This window comes from Garra rufa, chromosome 1 (genome assembly GCF_049309525.1).
Source record: "Garra rufa chromosome 1, GarRuf1.0, whole genome shotgun sequence".
Classification (NCBI taxonomy): Eukaryota; Metazoa; Chordata; class Actinopteri; order Cypriniformes; family Cyprinidae; genus Garra; species Garra rufa.
Window position 1 is genome coordinate 102,250,717 of NC_133361.1, and position 17,894 is coordinate 102,268,610.

Below are 17,894 nucleotides of genomic sequence, written 5' to 3' on the forward strand. Positions count from 1 at the left end.
AAGCCTGCTTTAAGCCCTAACCACGGGACGGGTTGACAGTCTCGCACAACGCGAGAGCCTCAGTTTCGCCTGTGTAATTTGGGGGCCGATGAAAACTGCATCCGACTAAAATTACAAAAAATTTATTAGGACTCTAATGATGTTTCAGATGTAACTTTTCTCATCTCTGTTGTTAGGTTGTCACCATCTCTGAGACTCAAAGTGTCAGAAGTCGCCTAAGCTGGTTTTGCAAAATGGAGGTCAAGATTATACTTTCAGGGATCATTTCTATAGTTTTTAACTAGGAAATGTGTTTCAAAAGTGTAGTGTCTCCCAAACTATGATGATGAGCTTTGATACTCTTTACTGAGCGTGAAGCGGGTGTGGAGTAGTTGTTTATTTCATATGTTCCACACCATTGATGAACGTTCTGTGTGGCGTTTATGCAGCATAGAAGAAGAGAGTATGATCAGAGTGGTCTTTGAAAAATTGTAAATATCAGATTAAAAATCTTGTGAGTAGTTGCGATCGATTGAACATCGGATATGATTCTGTTTGTAATTAATTGTTTAGCTCATAATTGGTGTATATCTGATGAAACTACTTTTTTTTTTTTTTTTTTACATTTTTGGTGGTGGGTGTCACCATTCTTGAGATTCAGAATGTCAGGATAAGATGTCAGCTGGTTCTATCAACTTAAAGTTGCCATAAAATGCATTGAGAGAATATTTTAATTTGTTCTTTGATATCTACATAGAAGGTATATGGCATAGGAAAGGGCAAACAATCTCCAGAAACGGTTTTACAGGACCATTTACAACCCTAGGATTTGTCCCTAGAATGAAATGCTCTGTTATTGCCTTTTTTGGAAGCTTCATGAATATTAATGAGCTCTGCTCCAATTGGCTGTTTCACAGAGCTGCTCATCTCTATAGCTGGCACATTGATAAAAAATATATATTTAATTAGGAGCTCTAGCCGCTTTTAATATGTGGTTTGTTGAATCTGCCGTTTTGAATCGCAGACATTTTAGTCTCATTACTGTGATCCATGTGCTCTGTGTAAAGTTATAATGCAGAGGGAGCTCTTCTTACCACACAAGTTCAGCTGCTTCTCGGTGATACTCTGGATCAGTAAATCATTCGCCATCATCAGCGCAGTTATTTCTCCATCATTCACCATCATCAGCACAGTCATCTCTCTGTTTATGTGGTAAGTGATATCTTTTGTACTGCAATGTAACAGGCTAGTGCTAGCATTAAGCTAACCGTGTCCCTTCAGTGGCTTGCCTTGTTTTACTGATGTACTGACGTTACCGATGATTGGGCGATGCAAATGTTGGAGGCGTAACTATTAACGATCCCGGGACTGTTGCGTAATAGTCGGTGTTATGTTGGAATTGACATATAAATCTAGTGTTCTCAAAAGACCACCGAAAAATAGAAGATTTATCCTTATCCTTATATAGATTTATCCTTGATTTCCATAAGAAAGGTGCCCCAAATTGGTGGAAAATCACATCTCAACCATACGCTGTCCAAAGCATTGAACCGCCTTCACGCGGCAAGACAGAACATGTTGTTGGCCTGCACTGCTGGGTCAAACTGCGCTTCCCAAAAACACATTGGGTCAAAACTGACAGAAGAAAACTCTAAGCCTGCTCTAAGCCCTACCCACGGGACGGCTCGACAGTCTCGCACAACGCGAGAGCCTCCGTTTCGCCTGTGTCATTTGGGAGCCGATGAAAACTGCCTCCGACCCGGTGAAGGAAGCCACAACCAGCCCGGCTAGCTCAGTCGGTAGAGCATGAGACTCTTAATCTCAGGGTCGTGGGTTCGAGCCCCACGTTGGGCGCCTCTGTTGGCTCTCTTTCTTCCCAACAGGGTGGCGGGCTCCAGCGTGCCCATTCGCCGCACAGGCTAAGTGGATTTTGCGAGCTCCGGAAACATCTTTCAAAACAGCCTGTTAGTACGTGCGATTCTAATCCCTAACCCTAACCCTTGCTTTTACAACCGTGATCCGGCGGCAGCAGACACACAACGGCTGTCTCTGTGGCGCAATCGGTTAGCGCGTTCGGCTGTTAACCGAAAGGTTGGTGGTTCGAGCCCACCCAGGGACGTGTGAAATGCCGGTGTTTTGCACGCACGCGCGTCAGGTGTCCACTAACGCCTATGCCGTTCTTAGGGTTGCGAGGCACAGCTTTCTCAGGGCGTTTATCCTGTGCACCTTCAATAAGCTGGCTTGTTTTAAAAGAAGTCAGCGGCGGGTGTTTGATGAACATTTTCACCAGCTCGAGTTTGCTGTGGCATGTGGATTCATTCTTTACTGATGATTTGTCTCTAGGGCTCATCTAGTTGACATGGTATCCGCTGACATTCGGCTGAAGGTGCTGATCCACCATCTGCTCTTGGTACGGACTGGATCCGGGGGACTGCAGTGACCATCTGATCGGAATACAGAATGGATCTGGCGGCTACGGTGACCTCAGAATAAGAAGAAACAGACTAATATTAATGTAGATGCAAAAGTTCCATGTTGCCACAGTGTCAGATTGGAGAGGATCTGGTTTTCACAGTCTTGCGTCGATGGCCGTCTAGGTGAAGAGGTCTTCACTGATGATCTGTCTCTGGGGCTCATCCAGCTTGCTACCACCTTGTCGGTTCACATCCACGTAGGTGCACGAAAAGGTCACGACCGTCACCGGTATTCTATCGCAGAGGCAGTGTTGTAGCTTGTGTGGTTTATCTGAGGTGTGATCATTGCTGGTTGAAAACTTTCCCCGATATCCCATCGGGATGATTTGAAATACAGTCAGCTTCGACAGTTTTTGCCGGTCTCTCTGGACGCTTCTTGAAAAAGACATTTTTGCTTCGTTTTGTTTCCTTTTGTTGGAGTGGCTGGTTGTTGGTCCTCGTCAAAGAGGTGTCTACAGATCATAGCGTGCCGGAGCCAGAAGATTTGTTGTTTTGTCAATATGTTCTCAAGGCTTCGCTGCAGGTATCATTAAAGTACAGCACAATTACAGCTCACCGCTACCCATCGTAAACAGGTTGGGCCTGTCTGTTCCGGTGGGCTCTCAGTGGTGCTAAATCATCAAATGAAGAGGATGGGATTCAAACCCACACAAACCAAGGTGTGCCCGGCACAACGGATTAGCCTTGCATCGCCTTATCCACTCGACCACCTCGTCACTTTCCGTGGTCCTTTTATTTAACACTCCCGATTCAGACCATCAGCTCATTAGTAGAGCACTCAGTGAACTGAACTGAGTGTGTCAGATAAGGAGGACACTCAAAAAGTGCAGAGTGGGGTCCCCAGGACTACTGCTAAAGGAGCCGAACGACGAGGATGGGATTCGAACCCACGCGTGCAGAGCACAATGGATTAGCAGTCCATCGCCTTAACCACTCGGCCACCTCGTCATTTTACGTGGCATTTTTTATTTAGCACTCCTGATTCAGATCATCAGTTCATTAGTAGAGAACTCTAAGAACTGAACTGAGTGTGTTAGATAAGGAGGACACACAAAAAGTTTAGCATGGGGTCCCCAGGACCTGGATTAAGGTCCAGTGCTGAAGGAACCGAACGACAAGAATGGGATTCCAACCATTGCACAGAGCACAATGGATTAGCAGTCCATCGCTTTAACCACTCGGCCACCCCGTCCCCTTGCTGACCGAGACAGGCCATGCTGCGGACCTTTTCAGCTGCTGCTGCCGTGCTTTCAGCAGGCTGTTTTGAGCACAGAGGGAATAGTGAATGAGCCGTCTTTTACACACCTCTAATCTGTTCCGTGGAAACACGGTGCAGCAACCCGTGCCAGGAGACTGTTTGTGCGTCATGTTTAAAGCTTGCTGCCACCTTGTCGGTTCACATCCACGTAGGTGCACGAAAAGGTCACGACCGTCGCTGGCATTCTTTCGCAGAGGCAATATTGTAGCCTATGAGGTTTATCCGAGGCGCGATCATTGCTGGTTGAAAACTTTACCCAATACCCCGCCAGGATGGCTTGAAATACAGTTAGCTTTGGCAATTTTTGCTAGCCTCTCTGGAGGCTTAGAGTTTTGTTGAGAAATATAGCCTTGTTTCGTTTAGGGGTTTTTTTCCTCGCCAAAAAGCTGTCTACTGATGATAGAGCGCCAGAGCCAGAAGGCTTGTTGTTTTGTCAATATGTTCTCAAGACAGGTATCGTTAAACTGCAGCGCAATTACAGATCACCGTTACCCATCGTAAACAGGTTGGTCCTGTCTGGTCCGGTGGGCTCTCAGTGGCGCTAAAGCTTCCAAAGCGTGTCGAGCACAATGTATTAGCCTTCCACCGCCTTAACCACTGGACCACCTCGTCATCTTGCGGGGTTTCTTTATTTAACACTCCTGATTCATGTGCATGTGGATGCATTCTTCGTCTTTTCTTTCAGCCGCCGAGGGCCTGTTTTCCACTGAGGCCCTGCGCCAAACTCCCTATGAGACACAATCGAACGCTAGTAGTAACCTCCGATTACGGCCAAATGTGGATTCTGCTCGGACGACGGGGCACCGGTACATCCTTTGTAGCTTTAGCTTATTAGCCAAACGCTACACCAGTTTGCCATTTCCCTTGAAATCATCCTTGATTTCCATAAGAAAGGTGCCCCAAATTGGTGGAAAATCACAACTCAACCATACGCTGTCCAAAGCATTGAACCGCCTTCACGCGGCAAAACAGAACATGTTGTTGGCCCGCACTGCTGGGTCAAACTGCGCTTCCCAAAAACAGATTGGGTCAAAACTGACAGAAGAAATCTCTAAGCCTGCTTTAAGCCCTACCCACGGGACGGGTTGACAGTCTCGCACAACGGGAGAGCCTCAGTTTCGCCTGTGTAATTTGGGGGCCGATGAAAACTGCATCCGACTAAAATTACAAAAAAATTTTTAGGACTCTAATGATGTTTCAGATGTAACTTTTCTCATCTCTGTTGTTAGGTTGTCACCATCTCTGAGACTCAAAGTGTCAGAAGTCGCCTAAGCTGGTTTTGCAAAATGGAGGTCAAGATTATACTTTCAGGGATCATTTCTATAGTTTTTAACTAGGAAATGTGTTTCAAAAGTGTAGTGTCTCCCAAACTACGATGATGAGCTTTGATACTCTTTACTGAGCGTGAATCGGGTGTGGAGTAGTTGTTTATTTCATATGTTCCACACCATTGATGAACGTTCTGTGTGGCGTTTATGCAGCATAGAAGAAGAGAGTATGATCAGAGTGGTCTTTGAAAATTGTAAATATCAGATTAAAAATCTTGTGAGTAGTTGCGATCGATTGAACATCGGATATGATTCTGTTTGTAATTAATTGTTTAGCTCATAATTGGTGTATATCTGATGAAACTACTTTTTTTTTTTTTTTTTTACATTTTTGGTGGTGGGTGTCACCATCCTTGAGATTCAGAATGTCAGGATAAGATGTCAGCTGGTTCTATCAACTTAAAGTTGCCATAAAATGCATTGAGAGAATATTTTAATTTGTTCTTTGATATCTACATAGAAGGTATATGGCATACGAAAGGGCAAACAATCTCCAGAAACGGTTTTACAGGACCATTTACAACCCTAGGATTTGTCCCTAGAATGAAATGCTCTGTTATTGCCTTTTTTGGAAGCTTCATGAATATTAATGAGCTCTGCTCCAATTGGCTGTTTCACAGAGCTGCTCATCTCTATAGCTGGCACATTGATAAAAAATATATATTTAATTAGGAGCTCTAGCCGCTTTTAATATGTGGTTTGTTGAATCTGCCGTTTTGAATCGCAGACATTTTAGTCTCATTACTGTGATCCATGTGCTCTGTGTAAAGTTATAATGCAGAGGGAGCTCTTCTTACCACACAAGTTCAGCTGCTTCTCGGTGATACTCTGGATCTGTAAATCATTCGCCATCATCAGCGCAGTTATTTCTCCATCATTCACCATCATCAGCACAGTCATCTCTCTGTTTATGTGGTAAGTGATATCTTTTGTACTGCAATGTAACAGGCTAGTGCTAGCATTAAGCTAACCGTGTCCCTTCAGTGGCTTGCCTTGTTTTACTGATGTACTGACGTTACCGATGATTGGGCGATGCAAATGTTGGAGGCGTAACTATTAACGATCCCGGGACTGTTGCGTAACAGTCGGTGTTATGTTGGAATTGACATATAAATCTAGTGTTCTCAAAAGACCACCGAAAAATAGAAGATTTATCCTTATCCTTATATAGATTTATCCTTGATTTCCATAAGAAAGGTGCCCCAAATTGGTGGAAAATCACATCTCAACCATACGCTGTCCAAAGCATTGAACCGCCTTCCCGCGGCAAGACAGAACATGTTGTTGGCCTGCACTGCTGGGTCAAACTGCGCTTCCCAAAAACACATTGGGTCAAAACTGACAGAAGAAAACTCTAAGCCTGCTCTAAGCCCTACCCACGGGACGGCTCGACAGTCTCGCACAACGCGAGAGCCTCCGTTTCGCCTGTGTCATTTGGGAGCCGATGAAAACTGCCTCCGACCCGGTGAAGGAAGCCACAACAAGCCCGGCTAGCTCAGTTGGTAGAGCATGAGACTCTTAATCTCAGGGTCGTGGGTTCGAGCCCCACGTTGGGCGCCTCTGTTGGCTCTCTTTCTTCCCAACAGGGTGGCGGGCTCCAGCGTGCCCATTCGCCGCACAGGCTAAGTGGATTTTGCGAGCTCCGGAAACATCTTTCAAAACAGCCTGTTAGTACGTGCGATTCTAATCCCTAACCCTAACCCTTGCTTTTACAACCGTGATCCGGCGGCAGCAGACACACAACAGCTGTCTCTGTGGCGCTACCTGGAGCAGGATCGTCTGTTTCCGTGGCCATCTCGTCCAATTGCGATCTCGCCGTCCATTGTGAGAATGGACGAGAGCCAATCGCGTCGCTCGTCGTCCATTGTGGGAATGGATGAGAGCCAATCGCATCACTCGAGCTCCATTGTTGAGAGCCACTCACTGCGCTTAGTTTCATTCTAAGTCAGGTTCAAAAACCAGAGGAACGAAATATATGATAACTTTTCAAAGTAATACATGTTTTCAACTTTCTTCCTCTCTGTTTACAATGTTCTCAATTGGTAACTCGTTACGTTTTCGTCCGTCTTTCATCCGTGTTTGGCGTTCACAAACTTTTGACTCGTGAATTGCCCATAATGAAACACCGTTTAAATGTAATCTTACTCATTAAACTCTATTTACACGTTCTGAAGTTTGATTTAAATCAGAAGAAAACGTGTTTCAGCTGTAAGCGCAGTCATTCCTTATGACAATTTACCGTGTTTTTACTATAGTGAAAGCGTAGTAACCATTTTGTGTTTTTTGGCTGATCGATTACAACTGTATGAACACAGTCTAACTATAAATGAAAATCTGAATGAACAGCAACAACAAAAAACGTTGTGCTTGTGTTTATCGTCATTTACCATGGTTTTACTATAGGTCTTCCCTTCCGCAAGGCCAGCAGCCATTAGGTCCACCACCGCCTCAGGGATGGTCTTCCCTTCCGCCAGGCCAACAGTCATCGGCTCCACCACCGCAATCACAGGATTGGTCTTCCCTTCCGCAAGGCCAGCAGCCATTAGGTCCACCACCGCCTCAGGGATGGTCTTCCCTTCCGCCAGGCCAACAGTCATCGGCTCCACCACCGCAATCTCAGGATTGGTCTTCCCTTCCGCAAGGCCAGCAGCCATCAGCTGCACCACCTCCTTAGAACCGACAGCGTGCTTGGAGACTGCACAAGGCAGCTCTTGAAGATCAAGAGCGTGTGGCAAGAGGGGAGCCACCAAAGAAGCGTCACACAAAAGAACATTACCATTACCAATGTAAAACATGTGGCCACTCAAAAAGCAAATTTACTGGTTATTCCCAGGTTAAAGGAAAGTGGTACTGTCCAGCATCTGGTCAGACCATTACAGAGTGGAAAGACTCTCTTTAGGTTTTATTTTGTCTTTAGTTTCATGCATAATACAGTCAGCATAACTTTTAACTTAGTGCATTTTAACTAGTACTCTAAGTAAACCAAGAAAATTAAGAGCTTTCCTTTACATTCTAAAGTTATTTAAAATAAAAACATGTATTTGTGGTAATTACATGATAATTTTATTTTATAAAGATAAGATTTGAAAGTTGATTTTGATGATTTTGATGATTATCATCATTATTATTTTTATTATTATTATTAATAGGATTATACTTCTTTTAAATTAGTATTTATATCTTATAACGATTATAAAAGTTTATATTATTATTATTATTAGTAGTAGTAGTAGTAGTATAGTTCTTTACATTTGTATTGATGTCTTATAAAAATGATAAAGGTTATATAATTATAAAATTGTTTATATGTCTTTATAAAAGGTATATTATTATTCAGAGTATTATCATTGTTTACATTTTTTACATATAACTTTTCCATTGTATAAAGGTCAGATTTAAAGAGTGTTTTTTATTATGCAAGTTGTATTGTTACAGTTCTTTACATTTGTATTCATGTCTTATAAAAAATAATAGATTTTAGCTTTTGGAATAAACTATTTTTATTTAGTTTTTTTATTTTATTTATAATTTTCATTTGTATATATTTTGTTCTTAATATTAAACTCTTTGTGGTAGTAAGATGATTATAAATGACAATTTCAGTTTGTTTATATATTCTTTTTTAATATTATATTTCTCCAATTCTGGGTATAAGATTTTTGAAAAGGAGCATATAATGCATATATACAGTAGAGTATAATTTGTCATATGTCAATATTTGAGCTTTTGAAATAAACCATATTTTTTTGGAAATATGTTTTTTATGTTTTATTATTTCAATTTTACAAAATTGAATAGTTGTTTTGTAATTAGGTAAAATATGTAGAAATATGGACTTTTCTGTAATTTGTTAAAGTAAGTTAAAGGGTAAAAAAGTGGGTAATTCCAATAAATTTTCCCTTTTTTTTCACTTCCCCTTTTTTTTTTGTTCCTTTTCCCCCTGTTTTTTTTTCTCATTTTTTCTTTTCCCCCACCCATAGCAGTCCCTTTTGCCCTGTTTTAGGCCGGAGCGGTTAAGGCGATGGACTAGAAATCCATTGGGGTCTCCCCGCGCAGGTTCGAATCCTGCCGACTACGCTCTTCACCGGTGCTGAGGAGAAGAGGCCGGGCCCTTTTCTTCCGTGTCCCTAGCACGGATTTGTGTGCCCTCTCTCCACAGTAATAAAAAGCGATGCTAGCCCTTTTTTTTTTTCAATTCAGACGGCCGGCACCACTAGATGTAAGCCACCTCCATTTTTCGTACGGGTGCAGTGCCAGTTAAACTATACCAACAACGCAGGCAGCAGAGGCTGGCTTTCGGGGTCGACAAAGAAGGCTCGAAGCGCACGAGTCACTGATAGGGCCAAAAGAGCTAAAGGCCATCTTTGTTTGAGCCCGTCCAGAGTTTTTCTCGCGTCATGGATGAGAGAGCGCTGTCTTTCCATGCTGTCTAAAGAAATTTGAAGCTGCGAAGCTGGAAGCGCAAAGGCTGCAAACACAGACCACGACGAGGCGCGCTTCGTTCCACTGCACGCTGGCGGGTGGCCAGATTGACTCTGCTCTTGACACTCTAGTGTAGCTCTGCTGTGAGCAGAGCCCCCAAAAATACAGGTCACTCGCAAAGGTTCCCCTCCACGGAAATCTTTAATAAAAGGCGAAAGATTTATGCGCTGATGACGAGAAACTCGAGATGTGTCTCTATGCCCTTGGACCTGTGCGCTCACTGTGGTAAACCACTACGCTCACCAAGGGTAATCTAGGGTGCCGACACCTGCCAACATGATTTTCGTCACCCCCCTCACTCCAAATGGGAGAAGTAAAAGTTATGAAAGTCCCTTCCCTCACCCAGTATTCACAAACCCGATCAAGGTAATGTCATCTCTTTTTTCATGCCCCCGTATTAGAGGCCAAAAAAAATATTAAATGAAATAAAGCGGTCCAAATAATGACCCACTGTAATGTGTAACATTCAAGATATTGAGAGACTTTAGCTCGTGGCGGGTCAATCTGGTATTTCATGGAGTAGGGGCTCGTTTTGGCAAGTTGGGTGCAGTCGCGTGTGCTGGGAGCGAAGAACAGCAAGCGCAACTCTTCGTTAGTATGGTGGACAGTATCTCCCCCTGTCACGTGGAAGACCGGGGTTAGATTCCCCAATGAGGAGACCTAGTTCTTTGCTGCTGTTGAACGACTCATCCAAAAGCTTTTGGTGCAGACAGAGGTCACAGAAGGAGTTCTGCTTCGAGGTCAACCGCAGCCAAAAACTGTGCGTTGGCCGGGAATCGAACCCGGGTCAACTTCTTGGAAGGCAGCTATGCTCACCACAATACCACCAACGCAGTCGCTCGGTGCCAGATTTAAGCGGTCAGATAAGAATGCTCGAATCCGGGTCATGGCAGCCCTTTGTCGTTGAGCGACGGGGACGTCCAGCTTCTTTTTGCCAACTCACCCTTCAGTTGGATTTTGCGCCTGAAGCTCGGCGGCATCCTGTGCTGCCCGCCTCGAGACGAGAGCAGGCGGTCCACATGCTGGTGTAGTCGTGGCCGAGAGGTTAAGGCGATGGACTTGAAATCCATTGGGGTCTCCCCGCGCAGGTTCGAACCCTGCCGACTACGGTCGGGCATTCCCCCTTTTGCCTTTAGCTTTTTGCGACGGCGGGTGGGCCTTCCAAGGCCTTTGGCCTTCGCTCTCTCTGACGTAATTGCGTGCGGCCTTTGTCCCATAGCTCCTGTGGCAAGTGAGCTTCTGCTGGGCGGCTTGTGGAGAAAGTCTTCTTATATAAAAGTAAGAGGCGCACAAAACACAAGAGCCTGGATAGCTCAGTCGGTAGAGCATCAGACTTTTAATCTGAGGGTCCAGGGTTCAAGTCCCTGTTCGGGCGAAGGGCCATCTTCTTGTTGTCGCCCTCAGCTTGCAGTCGTGCCGGTCCAGCTCTGCCGTGTGGCGGCGTACGCTTAAAGATGTGATAGAGTTCACATAGAGTGTTTGCTATGCTGCCCCTTCATGAATGTTTTGTTGCTTGTGGTGGGCTGTTTTCCCCTTTAGGAGTTTTATGCTAGGCGATTTCAGTAAAGCGGTAGCCAGTTCATTGTTTTTTCAGCCAACTTTGAGGTTGACAACGGGACAGAGGACGTCTGGGCCACCGTAGTCGTGGCCGTACGTTCCAGTGATCAGCCGGCCTAACTATTCCTAAACATTTGTTACAAGTCCTAAAACATTCGGAACAAGTCCTAACACAAGTCCTAACAATCCTAACACAAGTCCTAACATTCCTAACAATCACTGGTCTAAGTCCTAACAGTTTTGCCCTGTTTTTGGCCGAGTGGTTAAGGCGATGGACTGCTAATCCATTGTGCTCTGCACGCGTGGGTTCGAATCCCATCCTCGTCGATCGGCTCCTTTAGCAGTAATCCTCGGTCCTGGGGACCCCACTCTGCACTTTTTGAGTGTCCTCCTTATCTGACACACTCAGTTCAGTTCACTGAGTGCTCTACTAATGAGCTGATGGTCTGAATCGGGAGTGTTAAATAAAAGGACCATGGAAAGTGACGAGGTGGTCGAGTGGTTAAGGCGATGCAAGGCTAATCCGTTGTGCTCGGCACACCTTGGTTTGTGTGGGTTTGAATCCCATCCTCTTCATTTGATGATTTAGCACCACTGAGAGCCCACTGGAACAGACAGGCCCAACCTGTTTACGATGGGTTGCGGTGAGCTGTAATTGTGCTGTAGTTTAACGATACCTGCAGCGAAGTCTTGAGAACATATTGACAAAACAATAAATCTTCTGGCTCCGGCACGCTATGATCTGTAGACACCTCTTTGACGAGAACCAACAACCAGCCACTCCAACAAAAGGAAACAAAACGAAGCAAAACTACCTTTTTCAAGAAGCGTCCAGAGAGACCGGCAAAAACTGTCGAAGCCGACTGTATTTCAAATCATCCCGATGGGATATCGGGGAAAGTTTTCAACCAGCAATGATCACACCTCAGATAAACCACACAAGCTACAACATTGCCTCTGCGATAGAATACCGGTGACGGTTGTGACCTTTTTGTGCACCTACGTGGATGTGAACCGACAAGGTGGTAGCAAGCTGGATGAGCCCCAGAGACAGATCATCAGTGAAGACCTCTTCACCTAGACGGCCATCGACGCAAGACTGTGAAAACCAGATCCTCTCCAATCTGACACTGTGGCAACATGGAACTTTTGCATCTACATTAATATTAGTCTGTTTCTTCTTATTCTGAGGTCACCGTAGCCGCCAGATCCATTCTGTATTCCGATCAGATGGTCACTGCAGTCCCCCGGATCCATTCCGTACCAAGAGCAGATGGTGGATCAGCACCTTCAGCCGAATGTCAGCGGATACCATGTCAACTAGATGAGCCCCAGAGACAGATCATCAGTAAAGAATGAATCCACATGCCACAGCAAACTCGAGCTGGTGAAAATGTTCATCAAACACCCGCCGCTGACTTCTTTTAAAACAAGCCAGCTTATTGAAGGTGCACAGGATAAACGCCCTGAGAAAGCTGTGCCTCGCAACCCTAAGAACGGCATAGGCGTTAGTGGACACCAGGGGCCTCATTTATAAAGACTTGCGTAAAAACCAGTGATGCGCGGGTCAATGTATAAACAACCCGAGCCCGACCGACGTTTTTAATAACCCGCCCGCAACTCGGACCGCAAAATAAAAAAAGAAAATATTGTACCCGACCCGCTTCCTGACCCGCATGTTTAATATTTGCTACTGACAGCAGCGATTATATGCGGCTATATGCAGTGGAGATGCGTTCACTGTCAAACATCATTCGGCATTAAGTAATTTTGTCAAAAGAAATGTTCTTGATTACAAGAAAAATACAGATTGTTCTTGTTGTGATTTAGTTTGTCTTGCCTTTATAGATTTAAATAGATTCATTTTCGAAGTAGGCTTCACTAAATTATGTCAGTGATTCTCCGATGTTACAGTTTTTTACAATCGTTTTTGCACTAATAACAGAACCGTAATGTCTTTTTTCAAAACTCTAGACACATAATTCACAACCAATGATCAAAATGCACATTTTTCAAACCACTTAACACATTCTTCAAATGCTTGGATACAATACACATAAGCCAAAGATAATTTGTTCATTGAACTTAAATCACCTGTTCAAAATGACACAACTTAACATCAAAGTATTACTATTTCAAAATGCAACTCACACATTACATCTGAGATGAGTGTGCATTCATTTCATTACAAAGATTGAACTATCAGTTGATACATCTGCTTAAAATGAAAAGTAACTGTTGCATTACCCTTGAAGCATAGCTTTTATGGAAAATAGTGCATGTTTCAGGATAGATCATTTGACACCAGTTACCACAGAATATGACCCAGATGGACTACACTACACTCTCAGAAAAAAAGGTACAAAACTATACCTTTTAGGGTACAAGTAGCTGTCACAGGGGTGTTACCAAGGGTACAATTTTTTGGGTACATAATTGTACAATAAGGACCCATTGTGTACCTTTAAAGGTACCTTTATATGTTTTGTTGCCCAGGAACAAAATTGTACCTCTGCAGTACTTTTTTTTTTTTTTACCGTGTAAAAATCTTGTATCTTTATCAGATATGGTTTCTATGGCCCCATGTACCTCTTTTACAGAACACATTTTCATATTCAACATTACTGAATGCAAGATGTCATTTTTATGTTATTGCTTTTGTGGTTTCAATGAGTTATTGGCTACCCTGGTAAAAAAATAAATAAATAAATAAAAAAAGAATGTATCAAGAACGTTGGTGCACAAATTAGCCCTGCTGAAGAAGAAAAAAAATCCAAAACCAGCCTGCTATTTGGCTGTTTTTAGCTGGTCAACCAGCCTGGTTTTAGCTGGTCATAGCTGGTTTTAGAGGGGTATTGGCCACTTTTCTGTCTGGTCAGGCTGGGAAACCACCAGCTAAAACCAGCCTGACCAGACTGGGAGACCAGCTAAAACCAGCTACTTCCAGCTTAAACCAGCTAAAACCAGCCAACCAGCCTAGGCTGGACAATATACTGTACCCTGCTAAAAAAAAAACAGCTAAAACTTTGAATCTAAATTTTTTCCCTTTAGAAAACCTATGCTGAGATTTATTTTATCAGTAAATTCCACATTACAGTATTTCAATGATCCCACTGTGTCTGTACTGTTCTCAGTCTAAAGTAAAAAAAAAATGAAACCTGAATCACATATTTTGTACAACTATATTTAATGATTGTACTAGCAAAAACACATTGAAACTATGGGTAACTTGTGTATGGGTGATCTAAAGTAATGTTCCTATAATATTTCATAATAAATTCGTTTTTTGAAACAATGCTTCTGCTAATGCAAGGCTTCTTTAAAGATATGAACGCACTATGCAAAGTTTTGAACACTGGACAGCCTGTGTTACAAATAATGACTGTTTTGAGTTTTGTATCTAGAGTTTTGAAAAATTACATTAAGGTTCAGTTATTAGTGCAAAAACGATTGTAAAAAACTGTAATATGACCAAGAGTTATTTTATTTCGATCTACAGTGTAATAAATGTTAAGAAAAAGATTAGCCTATAGCCCTAAATATTAGAGACTATAAGCTTATTCATTTTTTCTTAACTTTTATTCTTCTAAAAATTATCAAGAATATTAAATCAACTTAATAGGCTAGGTTAACGACTTTTCTTATACAAACATAACGAATGCACTTCAAAATGAAGTTTTCATAGGCCTATATAAATTAATAAATAAAATAATATTATTTATATATATATATATATATATATATATATTTTTTTTTTTTTTTTTTTTTTTTTTTTTTTTTTTTAATTGTATAGCTATATCAAATGAATAAGGAAATTATAGTGCCTTGAATTTATTAAGTAGGGCCTAATGCTTAATTTCGTTCGTTTGTTTCGCTCTCTGGAAATGTAAAGAAAAAATACCGTTTTTATTCGGAATTCGTTTTTAATCCCTCGTTTTAAACAAGCATATAGCCTACATGAGATCATTTATATTGCTTGAATAAACGTTTAAAAATATTCCTTTATACAGATTTAAATAATTTCATTTTCGAAGTAGGCTACTCTAAATTATGTCAGTGATTCTCCGATGTTAAATATGATCATTAATTATTTTATTTCGATCTACAGTGCAATAAAAGTTAAGAAAAAGATTAGCCTGTAGCCCTAAATATTAGAGACTAAAGCTAATTCCTTTTTTCTTAACTTTTATTTTTCTAAAAATTATCAAGAATATTAAATCAACTTAATAGGCCAGGTTAACGACTTTCTTATACAAACATAACGAATGCACTTCAAAACTAATGTAAGATTGTAAAAGGGATTAATTACACATATAATTTATAATTTAGCTCAAAGGGAAATCGAATATGATTCAATAGGGAATTTGAACAGAATCGCTGTTTTACGGCTGTTCAAGAGTCGACCTGCGATTCATTCACAAGCCGTAACAGAAACTCTGCGATGGATATTACTATCCAGAATATAGTGAAAACACTATATATTAGCACAGTAGCAAAATCAGCAGTTTAAGACATTAACTTGTAAGCACAAAACACAAGATACTTATCTTTTCTAATAAAAATATGATTTTAATGGATAAACCTAACACATACAATCTAAACTAACATAAAACACACGCATTCACACAGGTTGCAGAAAGAGAAAGTGAGGAAAGAATGAGTTTAAAGGAATGAAAATATGAAGTACCAAGTTAGCAATATGTGCAATTGCTTAGACCTGAACAACCATCAATCACTTAATTAACCCTCGTATTGAGTCTCTCAAAGAGGTTATTAAACTTTATATCAAAATGCACCAGTTCAGTAAGATTCTGGAGGTTACTTGCGCGTTGCCTTTGGGAATTCCTTTAGTTGTGTCGCTTCAGGGCTTTCCCGAGGTTGCTGATTGGTTGGTTCTGTGGTCCTTTGTGTGCTTGGGCGTTGGCTGGATATGAGAGTTGCGTGCTGTTGAAGTTGAGGTCAGCAAAGACGTTTAGGTCGGTCGCGGCTTGCACAAACTTAACTAGAAACGAAACTCTCAACGGAAAGAAATAAAAATAAAAAAAAGATTAAAGAAAAAGATAGAAGTGTGGTGATCTCCTCATGTTTCCTTTAGATGAGGAGGCTGGCATTCAGGCCAGGCGGCGTCGAGACGTAAGAGAGCTTATAGTGAAGAGATAAGAGAGAAATTTGAGGGTGTCCTTGAGTTTTTAAACTCAGCCTTTGGACACATCCCAAAATGGTGTCTTGACCAATTAGAACAATGTCCGAAGTCCGGTGGACTGCTGGTTCCTCCTACCAACCATAAATCCCAATGTTATCTTATCAGTCCCGTGATCCCAAATTCCCGCTCTTTGCAGAGATAAATTTGGACATGATTTCTATAACAAGACTATAATACATTTTGCAAAGAATTGAATTACAGGAACATTTTGAGAATGCGATTTCCAACTCAGACATATCAAACATCAATATAAACCATTAAACTATTCAATAGTTATCAAAAGGGACATACACAATGAGTGATTAAAACATAATAGACAAATGTGTGGGTTACATATATGATAGGAAGTTATACATAGAAATGAGGAGTTGCTCCTTAGTTCTTTAGCACATTTTAGGCGCATATGTACATCAATAGACAGTTTTCTGTGCCCTTCTGTGAGGGTCTGTTCTCTAAGCTGGGAGGAAGTTTAGGGAAGGAATTTCCGTTGTGTCCTGTGTGTGGGGGAAAACCAACCATATCGCTAATGACTTTAATCATGTGATGTTCAAAATGTGCATCTCTTTGACCATTAATCTTGGTTACTTGCTCCAAATTGGACAATCTCCTTATTCGAAGGATTTGATTATGAAGAAGTGTCTTTGTGTTAATTTTGCGAGTTCTTAGTAAGTTAGGTTTGCTTCAGGCTGGCGGTCTGGCGCCAGGCTATCAAACGTCAGATTTATGACGGGCCTCTTGTGGAATGTACGTCTGTAGAAGTGTTCTAACTTCTAATCGACTCTCTTAAATTGTCTGATTCGCGCTGAAATCCTACACTAAGTTTTCATATAAAATCAGGAATCATGAATATGACAAAATAATAATAATAATAATTTTATATATATATAATTAATTGTATAGCTATAATGCTTAATTTCATTCGTTTCGCTCTGTGGAAATGTAAAGAAAAAATCCTGTTTTTACCTGGAATTCGTTTTTAATCCCTGGTTTTAAACAAGCATATACATGAGATAATTTATTGCTTGAATAAACGTTAAAAAATAGTGCTAAATTTTATATAATTAAGGAAATTAAACAGACCTAGGCATTTGAAAAGACTAATAGTAAAATCTGTCTAATAATTCCAAAAAGAAAGAGAAACATTGGACATTGAATATCGCGTCAGCATTTATTCAACAGTTAATAACGCTCAACATTCAAAAGGTAAATATTATTCAGCCAATAAAGTGTAGGTCTATGTATTTCATAGAAAAGTGTGTCTAGTACTACATAAATTACAAAGGTTTAATTGGCATCTTTATTTCAAACGACCCGACCGAACGCAACCCGAATATCATTAAAAATATTTTTGGATGACTCGTAACCGCGGGTGACCGCGGGCACCCGCTCATTTCGGATCAACCCGCGCATCACTGGTAGAAACCATCCTTGATTTTATCTAAGAACTTTTCTGATTTGATCGTAAGAGCGATTCAGAGAAACGAACGTACACACGAAATCCATGCGTACGCCAGTCATTCGGTTATAAATCACAAATGATCGTGGAATTGTGTGCAGCTGAATGTTCCGCCGTCGAAACGCCCCTGCTTAATTAATTAACATATAAAATGAGC

General features: G+C 41.6%; 12 non-coding genes across 12 annotated transcripts; 9 read left to right on the plus strand and 3 right to left on the minus strand.

Annotated features, from left to right (window-relative positions):
- The first annotated feature begins 242 nt into the window (after positions 1–242).
- LOC141348383 (small nucleolar RNA U3) lies at positions 243–458 on the plus strand. The gene has a single exon (XR_012357483.1). It is a non-coding gene; the product is annotated as a small nucleolar RNA U3 (small nucleolar RNA).
- A 1,302-nt stretch (positions 459–1,760) lies between these two features.
- Positions 1,761–1,833, plus strand: trnak-cuu (transfer RNA lysine (anticodon CUU)). The gene has a single exon. It is a non-coding gene; the product is annotated as a tRNA-Lys (tRNA).
- A 191-nt stretch (positions 1,834–2,024) lies between these two features.
- trnan-guu (transfer RNA asparagine (anticodon GUU)) lies at positions 2,025–2,098 on the plus strand. The gene has a single exon. It is a non-coding gene; the product is annotated as a tRNA-Asn (tRNA).
- Positions 2,099–2,684: 586 nt separating this feature from the next.
- LOC141285669 (U4 spliceosomal RNA) lies at positions 2,685–2,824 on the plus strand. The gene has a single exon (XR_012338798.1). It is a non-coding gene; the product is annotated as a U4 spliceosomal RNA (small nuclear RNA).
- A 495-nt stretch (positions 2,825–3,319) lies between these two features.
- trnas-gcu (transfer RNA serine (anticodon GCU)) lies at positions 3,320–3,401 on the minus strand. Its single transcript has one exon. It is a non-coding gene; the product is annotated as a tRNA-Ser (tRNA).
- Positions 3,402–3,893: 492 nt separating this feature from the next.
- Positions 3,894–4,034, plus strand: LOC141284892 (U4 spliceosomal RNA). Its single transcript, XR_012338510.1, has one exon. It is a non-coding gene; the product is annotated as a U4 spliceosomal RNA (small nuclear RNA).
- Positions 4,035–5,006: 972 nt separating this feature from the next.
- On the plus strand, positions 5,007–5,222 carry LOC141348372 (small nucleolar RNA U3). Its single transcript, XR_012357482.1, has one exon. It is a non-coding gene; the product is annotated as a small nucleolar RNA U3 (small nucleolar RNA).
- Positions 5,223–6,523: 1,301 nt separating this feature from the next.
- On the plus strand, positions 6,524–6,596 carry trnak-cuu (transfer RNA lysine (anticodon CUU)). Its single transcript has one exon. It is a non-coding gene; the product is annotated as a tRNA-Lys (tRNA).
- Positions 6,597–9,595: 2,999 nt separating this feature from the next.
- On the minus strand, positions 9,596–9,710 carry LOC141291075 (U5 spliceosomal RNA). The gene has a single exon (XR_012340275.1). It is a non-coding gene; the product is annotated as a U5 spliceosomal RNA (small nuclear RNA).
- Positions 9,711–10,548: 838 nt separating this feature from the next.
- trnas-uga (transfer RNA serine (anticodon UGA)) lies at positions 10,549–10,630 on the plus strand. The gene has a single exon. It is a non-coding gene; the product is annotated as a tRNA-Ser (tRNA).
- Positions 10,631–10,823: 193 nt separating this feature from the next.
- trnak-uuu (transfer RNA lysine (anticodon UUU)) lies at positions 10,824–10,896 on the plus strand. The gene has a single exon. It is a non-coding gene; the product is annotated as a tRNA-Lys (tRNA).
- Positions 10,897–11,907: 1,011 nt separating this feature from the next.
- LOC141285724 (U4 spliceosomal RNA) lies at positions 11,908–12,047 on the minus strand. The gene has a single exon (XR_012338853.1). It is a non-coding gene; the product is annotated as a U4 spliceosomal RNA (small nuclear RNA).
- Positions 12,048–17,894: the final 5,847 nt, after the last annotated feature.